Source organism: Rutidosis leptorrhynchoides, chromosome 8, assembly GCF_046630445.1.
Source record: "Rutidosis leptorrhynchoides isolate AG116_Rl617_1_P2 chromosome 8, CSIRO_AGI_Rlap_v1, whole genome shotgun sequence".
Taxonomy (NCBI): domain Eukaryota; kingdom Viridiplantae; phylum Streptophyta; class Magnoliopsida; order Asterales; family Asteraceae; genus Rutidosis; species Rutidosis leptorrhynchoides.
This window is the reverse complement of record NC_092340.1, coordinates 28,414,286-28,422,779: the sequence shown is the minus strand read 5'-3', so window position 1 is coordinate 28,422,779 and position 8,494 is coordinate 28,414,286.

The window sequence follows — 8,494 nt, the reverse complement described above, 5'->3', positions numbered from 1 at the left end:
TCCTATAATTTTTTGGTCTGACACAAGGTCCTGTCTTCGACCATGCTATGCAACCACCGTTCTTACGGTTGACACCTGATTTAGTTCAGGTGACCTAATGAATTCCGTTAAATTCTCAGGATTTTACGTTCAATGGTAATGAACGCATTGAAAATAGGTTTTCAGAAAACAAATCGGTTTGTAATTTTGATCAAAATATTTTCTCGTTTAAGCTCGAGTTTAGATATCATTGAATTTCATGAGTTTGTAATTCTCAATCTTTAAAGTCAATCTCAAGGATTGAGTAATATCAGTCTTAAAAGCTGATTTTTTATCTTTAAGGAGATTATCCTTTCTGGGGGTCTGATTCATTAGTCTTATCAAGCTAATTTGCACGTCGCTCTTCCCATTTTACGAGACAGATCCTCTCATAGATAGGTTAAGTCTGACCACTTGGCGACCCTGTTTGATGCTGAGGTCCGTGGATTTCCTGCTGATTTTAGAGAAGACTTTTCTAGATTTTTCGTCAACCTACAGCTAGTCTGGACGACAACTTCTTGACCTAAATCAAGAAGCGCGTGTCTTTTTCGGAAGACTTTACTTCCTTTTAGTGATGGAATTGATTCATCGTGTAGATCCATCTTTTCATTCATTTATATTACAGTAAACTGGGTAAAACTGAGTAGTTTAGTCCAAAGCAAAAGTACCTGTAATAATCTTGTACAAAAATACGTGATATATAATTTAAATAACTTGATAAATTCTTCCCACACTTAGCTTTTATTTATTCTTTTCTTTTCCTTTTTATTCTCTTCTATTCTATTTTAAATGAATTCAAACGTTTTGGGTTGTTTCTCAATTTATGTTATCTCCGAGGTAACAATAATTTCGGTATTATCACCTAGTTTTATCGTTCATAAATATGTATAAACATGATTTTGAGTTCATTTAATTGAAATTTTTTCAAATTTTCACAAAATTTGACAATTAAAGCAAGTGTAAACCCAAGAGAATTTATAACCCTTCCCCACACTTGAGATCATGCAATGCCCTCATTTGCATGAAATCAGACTATAATTATAAATTCATGAGGGTGATTAGTGTAGAAAAGTGATTAAAATACCGAGTTTGCAAACATATTATTTTATATCACATTTGATATTTTTCGTCTTGTCGTCAAAATTAGTAGCTTTTGCTGAACTTTAATGCCAGTCTTTGAAAGTGCGTTGTTTTACCCTATTTTGTACATAAAATAAAATACAAACATATATATACATACATATATGTATATATATATATATATATATATATATATATATATATATATATAAAACCTTTATTTATTAAAATAATTTAAATGAATAATTTTTCAAAATTTTGTTTCCTTTTATTTTAGGTAGTTTCGGTATGTTTACCTAGTCCGTCCCTCGACAAAATTTAAAATTTGTCATTTTTAAAGCGATTGTTTTAAAAGCAAAGATTTTTGGGTTTTTTTTTTAATTTTTTTGGTATACTTTAGATCAATAAAATTAAAAATAATGATAACAAAATTTTTCGCCCCGCCCTCGGGTAAAGCAATTTCGATTCTATGATCTAGTCTTTAACTTACGACGAATTTTAGAAATCATTTTTTAAACTTAATGAAATAAAGTAATTTTTTTTTTAAATTCACACAAAACATAAATTTAAAAAGCGTATTAATTTCATACAAAACCTTCAAAACAAAAAAATTCAGAATGGGGGAAGAAAACTAGTTCTTTAGTGTCTGCTAGTGGAAAATACCAATCGAATTCCATTCTCAGAACTACATGAGAACAGAACAACTAACTCTAGACAGCATTTTCTTTTTAGAACATTTGAATCTCCCCACACTTAGGTAGCTGTGGTGTAAAAATTGTGATTAACTTCATCGTCAATTTCTTTTGGACCATAATCAACTTGCATATCTGTGACTTTTGCTTTAAGCCATTGGTCGGATTCCTGTGTAATATCCACAAATTCAACTAGTTTCGCCTTTTCTTTAGGCGATAGATTGGATACTAATGTAGCGACCCCGACAAATCGTCAAGTGACGGCGTCGTCTACGTATGGTCCCATTACCTGGTTATAAGTATTTATAACAAAGTTTGACCGAAAATATGTCGCATACATTTCATAAAGGATGTTTCAATGTTTACAAAAGTAATTCCCAAGACAAGTACATAACAAAAGTTATTGTTCATATGAAACACGTGCGACATAGTTTAAAATAGCCAAAAAGACGCTCCACGTATGCAAGTATACTCGACATCCAATGCAAGTATCAAAAAGTATGTGCGGAAGCATGTATCACCTAAGTTCAAGGACCTGAGAAAAACATAGAGAATCTGTCAACGAAAACGTTGGTGAAATCATAGGTTTAAATAAGTAAATGAGTAAAAGCAAGCTGAACCACAAGAGTTGCAATATTGATAAAGTCATAGTACATTCTAAAAGTTAATATTCACGAGCACCCAATTATCAAAGCTTAACATTCCGTCCGTTGAATACCCCATAAATTAGTGCTAGAACAACACTGTTTCCCGAAAATATATTTCATCCGTAGACGGTAGCGAACCGTCAAAGATGAGGGTTGTCAACCCATATGGCCATATAACATAAGTTCTCGCTTACACCATCTGATGTAACTAATGATAATCGGATTGAGGATTTTCGTTCTAAACTCGTATGTAGAATGTTTGTTTTCCCGTTCTTGTGTTCACTTAGTTCAAAAGAATCGTTTATGTTTTCTCATCCCAAAAGTAAGTTTAAAAGAGTAAAAGTGGGACTATGATCTCACCTTGTATGCACGAACCAAAAAGTACTTCGACAAGTAAACGTGCAAGAAACAATGCTAGTCTTGACCTAAACAAATAGGTTGTATCAATAACGATAGTCACGAAGGGTCAAAGATGTTCAATTAGTCCTATGGCTCGTTACGACTCGATTAATATAGCACGTGGATCAATTTGTCAAGTTTCATGCACGACACAAGTAGTTAAGCATGTTAGAACGATTGTATAATCGTTTGGTTAAGTTTGACTAAAAGTCAAACTTGGTCAAAGTCAAAGTCAACGGGGTCGGGTCGGGTGTCCGACAATTTTCTCATGATGAGAAGTCATATACGAGCATAATAGTCAAGTTTCATGGTAAACGGGGTTATAGTAAAGCGGGAAACATTTTTGTGACATGAAAAACAAAGACAAAATGAGCTGGGCAGTATGCGCGGCGCGCTATGGGTTGCGCGGCGCGCACCCAAGTGTAAATCCTGGTCAGAACTTAACCACGAAGGCAAACATCTGGGATTTCTAATTCTGTGCGGCGCGCGGGTATATGCGCGGCGCGCAATACCTGGGAAACATGCAGTTTGCAGAAAAATGGTCCAAGTCACGAACCAAAATACAATTTAACACATCTCATGCACCGAAAACACTTAAAACGCATATCATATATCATTAGAAAGGTAATTTGACAAGGAGAATAACTAAACGCATTTACTCAATCAAAACCAAACAAACTCATATCAAAATCACCATTAATGCTCATCATTTATTACTCCAAGTTCATAAATGCCATATTATGATTCGGGAAATTAATGCACATGTGTAATACGCCGTTTTGAAGATAATCAAGCATACAATACAACTAAACGTAAACAAAACAACATGGCAATCATTCAATGCATCTAAGATTCATTTCAAGTTCATCAAACCCTAAACTAAATTCACCAAATTTCATAATCAAGTTTAGGAGGTTTCCTTAATCAAACTTTACATCAAAATAAAGCTAGTAACACTAGGAGCATAATTAAAACATGAAGTCTTAGCATCTAACAACATATAAACACTCAAATCTCAAGGTTAAGCATGTTATCTTTCAATATGAACTAGTTACATCAAAATAACAAGAACAAGCATACAAATCACATAATCATACTAGACTTGAGCCATAGACACTAATCAACAACCTTTTAACTCAAAAATCTCAAGAACACATAAAATTAGTGATTTTAGAAAGTTACCCAAAATTGATGAAATCGGTATGGAATCGAAGAGGATGTTGCAAGGATTCCAAATATGTATTTTGTTTGAATTGAAGCTTGCTAGAAATTAAATGGATGATGATTCCTTGATGTGGTGAATTGAAAGAAAATGTGAAAGTAGGAGAAGAAAAGAGAAAAGAAAATGAGAAAATGATGAGTGGATGAGGTTGAAGGTTTGACTAGTTGACCTAGTCAAATCTTTGGCCTCTTGGCAAAACTAGTCCCTCAACTTTGAATCGGGTGCGTTAAATTACCTACACAAGATATTTTGAAACGCGTATTAACGGGAGATGTTATAAACATATAACGGAGTTTGAAATAGTATAAAGGAAAAATAAACGGAAAAAGGCGGGATGTTACATTACCTACACCTTAAAAGAAATTTCGTCCCGAAATTTAAGCAGGCGTAGTAATCGTTGTTTCCTCCTCGGAATCCGACGATTCCGGAACCGGGAATAGATGAGGGTGTTTCTTTCGCATTTGATCTTCTCTTTCCCAAGTAAACTCGGGTCCCCTTTTGGCGTTCCAACGAACCTTAACAATCGGGATCCGGCTTTGTTTTAATTCCTTCTCGACGTAGTCCACAATTTCAACCGGTTCCTCCACAAAGTGGAGTTTGTCATTAATAGTGAGTTCCTCGAGAGGGACGACGATATCGGGCTCGGCAAGACATTTCTTCAAGTTAGATACATGAAAGGTAGGATGGACGGAGCTTAGTTGAGGCGGAAGATCCAAACGATACGCAACGGTCCCAACACGCTCTAAGATTTCGAAAGGACCAACATACCGTGGATTTAGTTTCCCACGTTTCCCAAAACGGATGACGCCTTTCCAAGGTGCGACTTTTAACATGACGCGGTCACCGACTTGAAATTCGAGGTCCTTGCGTCTTTTGTCGGTATAGCATTTTTGATGACTCCGGGCCGTCCGAAGCTTATCTCGGATTTGAAGAATCTTCTCGGTTGTTTCGTGAATGAGTTCGGGCCCGGAAATTTGCACGTCACCCACTTCGGCCCAACAAAGAGGAGAGCGACATTTTCGACCATATAACGCTTCAAAAGGTGCGGCCTGGATACTCGCATGATAACTATTGTTGTAAGAGAATTCGGCGAGAGGTAAGTGCTTGTCCCAAGCTTTTCCAAAATCAACAACACAAGCTCGTAGCATGTCCTCCAAGGTTTGTATCGTACGTTCACTTTGTCCATCGGTTTGAGGATGATATGCGGTGCTCATGTCTAAACGCATTCCCAACGCTTCTTGTAAAGTGCGCCAAAATCTAGAAATGAAACGACCATCTCGGTCGGAGATAATCGATAAAGGTACACCGTGACGGGCTACGATCTCCTTGATGTAAAGTTGTGCAAGTTTCTCCATTTTGTCGGTTTCTTTCATGGCGAGAAAGTGCGCGGATTTGGTGAGGCGATCGACAATGACCCAAATAGTATCATAACCGCCCGACGTTTTCGGTAATTTGGTGATAAAATCCATCGTGATCCTTTCCCACTTCCATTGCGGGATCTCGGGTTGTTGAAGTAACCCAGACGGTCTTTGGTGTTCGGCTTTGACTTTAGCGCAAGTCAAACATTTGGCAACGTATCTAGCAACTTCCTTTTTGATGTTCGGCCACCAATATTGTTCTTTAAGGTCATGGTACATCTTATTGGCGCCGGGATGAATCGAGTATCGTGATTTGTGGGCTTCGTCTAGGATGAGGTTTCGTAAATCGCCGTATCTAGGCACCCAAATTCTTCCGGCGTAATATCGAAGTCCGTTCTTCTTAACTTCGAATCGAGAGACGAGAATGTTTAAAAGTTCACGCCCGATGTGGTTGTCTTTAAGAGCCTCCTCTTGAGCTACCCGAATTTGGCTATTAAGGTTGGAGTGGATGGTGATGTTTAATGCTCGGACGCGAAGAGGTACCGTTCTTTCCTTTCGACTTAAGGCATCGGCCACTACATTTGCCTTCCCGGGGTGGTAACGAAGCTCGCAATTATAATCGTTCAAGGTTTCAATCCACCTTCGTTGTCTCATGTTTAGTTGCTTTTGATCGAAGATGTGTTGGAGACTTTTGTGATCGGTAAAGATAGTACTTTTGGTACCAAGAAGATGATGTCTCCATAACTTAAGTGCAAAGATGACGGCACCGAGTTCAAGATCATGTGTCGTGTAGTTTCGTTCGTGGACTTTGAGTTGTCGAGAGGCATAAGCAATGACTTTCTTTCGTTGCATTAGTACACACCCATAACCGTTTTTCGAGGCATCACAATATACAACAAAATCATCATTGCCTTCGGGAAGTGACAAGATAGGAGCGGTGGTTAGCTTAGTTTTCAAGATTTGGAAAGCGGTTTCTTGTTCGGATGTCCAAACGAATTTTCGTTCCTTGTGAGTTAACGCGGTTAGAGGGCGAGCGATTAAGGAGAAATCCTTGATGAATTTACGATAGTATCCGGCGAGACCTAAGAATTGACGAATTTGAGTAGGAGTAGTAGGAGTCTCCCATTTACTAATGGCTTCGATTTTTGCGGGATCGACTTTAATGCCTTGATCACTTACAACGTGACCGAGGAATTGAACTTCCTTCAACCAAAATTCACACTTGGAGAACTTGGCATAGAGTTGTTCTTTTCTCAAGAGTTCAAGCACGAGTCAGAGATGTTCTTTGTGTTCCTCTTCGCTTTTAGAATAGACCAAAATATCGTCAATGAACACGATAACGAATTTGTCGAGGTAAGGTTTGCACACGCGGTTCATGAGATCCATGAACACCGCCGGTGCGTTAGTGAGACCGAAAGGCATGACAAGAAACTCGTAACTACCGTAACGAGTCCGGAAAGCGGTTTTGGAGACATCTTCCCCCTTAACCCTTAGTTGATGATAACCCGAACGGAGATCGATTTTTGAATATACACGAGAACCTTGTAGTTGATCAAAAAGATCATCGATGCGAGGAAGAGGATATCGGTTCTTAACCGTCAATTTGTTTAGTTCACGATAATCAATGCACATTCGTAGGGATCCGTCTTTCTTCTTGACGAACAAAATCGGAGCGCCCCATGGTGAATGGCTAGGTTGAATGAACCACGGTCGAGTAACTCTTGAATTTGACTTTGCAATTCTTGTAATTCGGATGGAGCGAGTCTATATGGCGCACGTGCTACGGGTGCGGCTCCCGGAATAAGATCGATTTGAAATTCAACCGGTCGATGAGGTGGAAGACCCGGTAATTCGTCGGGAAATACATCGGAAAAGTCACTAACAATTGGCACATCATCGATGCGCTTCTCATCGGCCTCGACTTTCTTAATGTGAGCAAGAATTGCGAAACAACCCTTGCGAAGTAGCTTTCGAACTTTAAGGCATGAAACGAGATTGAGTCCGGTGAAATTTTTGTCGCCATAGACAATCAATGGTTCACCGTTCTCGATAGGAATTCGGATTGCGTGAAGGTCGCAAAGAATGTGAGATTTATTTTTGACCATCCAATTCATACCGATTATTACATCAAAACTTCCTAGTTCCATGGGTATCAAGTCAATTTCAAATTCATTACCCAAAATGTTTAAAGTACACCCCCGGTAATATGTGTCGGCACTTAAGAGTTTTCCATCGGCCACTTCGATGGAATAAGTAGTATCTAAAGGGTGTGGTGGAGTGCAAAGAGTAGGAGTCAAAGTCTTAGACACAAAACATTTATCGGCACCCGAATCGAATAAGCAAGTAACATAAGTGTTGTTGAGAAGAAACGTACCCGTGACTAGTTCGTTGTCATCTCGGGCTTCCTCGGTGTTGATGTTAAAGGCTCGGCCTCGGTTGTTGGGGTTGGCTTTCTTCTTCGGGCATTCGTTCTTATAATGGCCCGTTTGGCCACATTCATAACAAGTGACCGTCCTTGGAGGATTGGGCCCCTTTCGAGCGACGGGGGCGGTGCTTGTGCAATTGTTGGCCCTATGACCAACTCCTTGGCAACGGTGACAAATTAGCTTGTTACATTCGCCGTAATGATGTTTGTGGCACTTGTTGCACAAAGGTAAGTTTCCGACATAACCCTTCTTGCCGTCGTTGTTGAAGGGCTTTTTGGTGAAGGTGTTGTTGTTGTAGTTGGTTGATGGAGTGGCTTCCCATTTCCTCTTGTTGCCACCCGACTTGTCTTCGGCCTTAGGAGCCGGCACTACAATTTCGTCAACCGTCTCAATTAATTGGCGGGCCATGTTCATAGCGGCTTGATGAGTAGTGGGTTTGGATGACATCACCCCTTGTTTGATGCTTTTTGGGAGACCGTGCATGTAGAGCTCAATCCTTTGAGATTCGGGGCTAACGAGACTAGGACACATCAAAGATAGTTCGGCGAAGCGTAGATTGTAAGCCTTGAGGTCGTTTCCGACCGCCTTCAAAGCTCTTAGCTCTTGCTCAAGCTTGCGGGTTTCTTCGCGCGGAAAATATTCAACAATCATC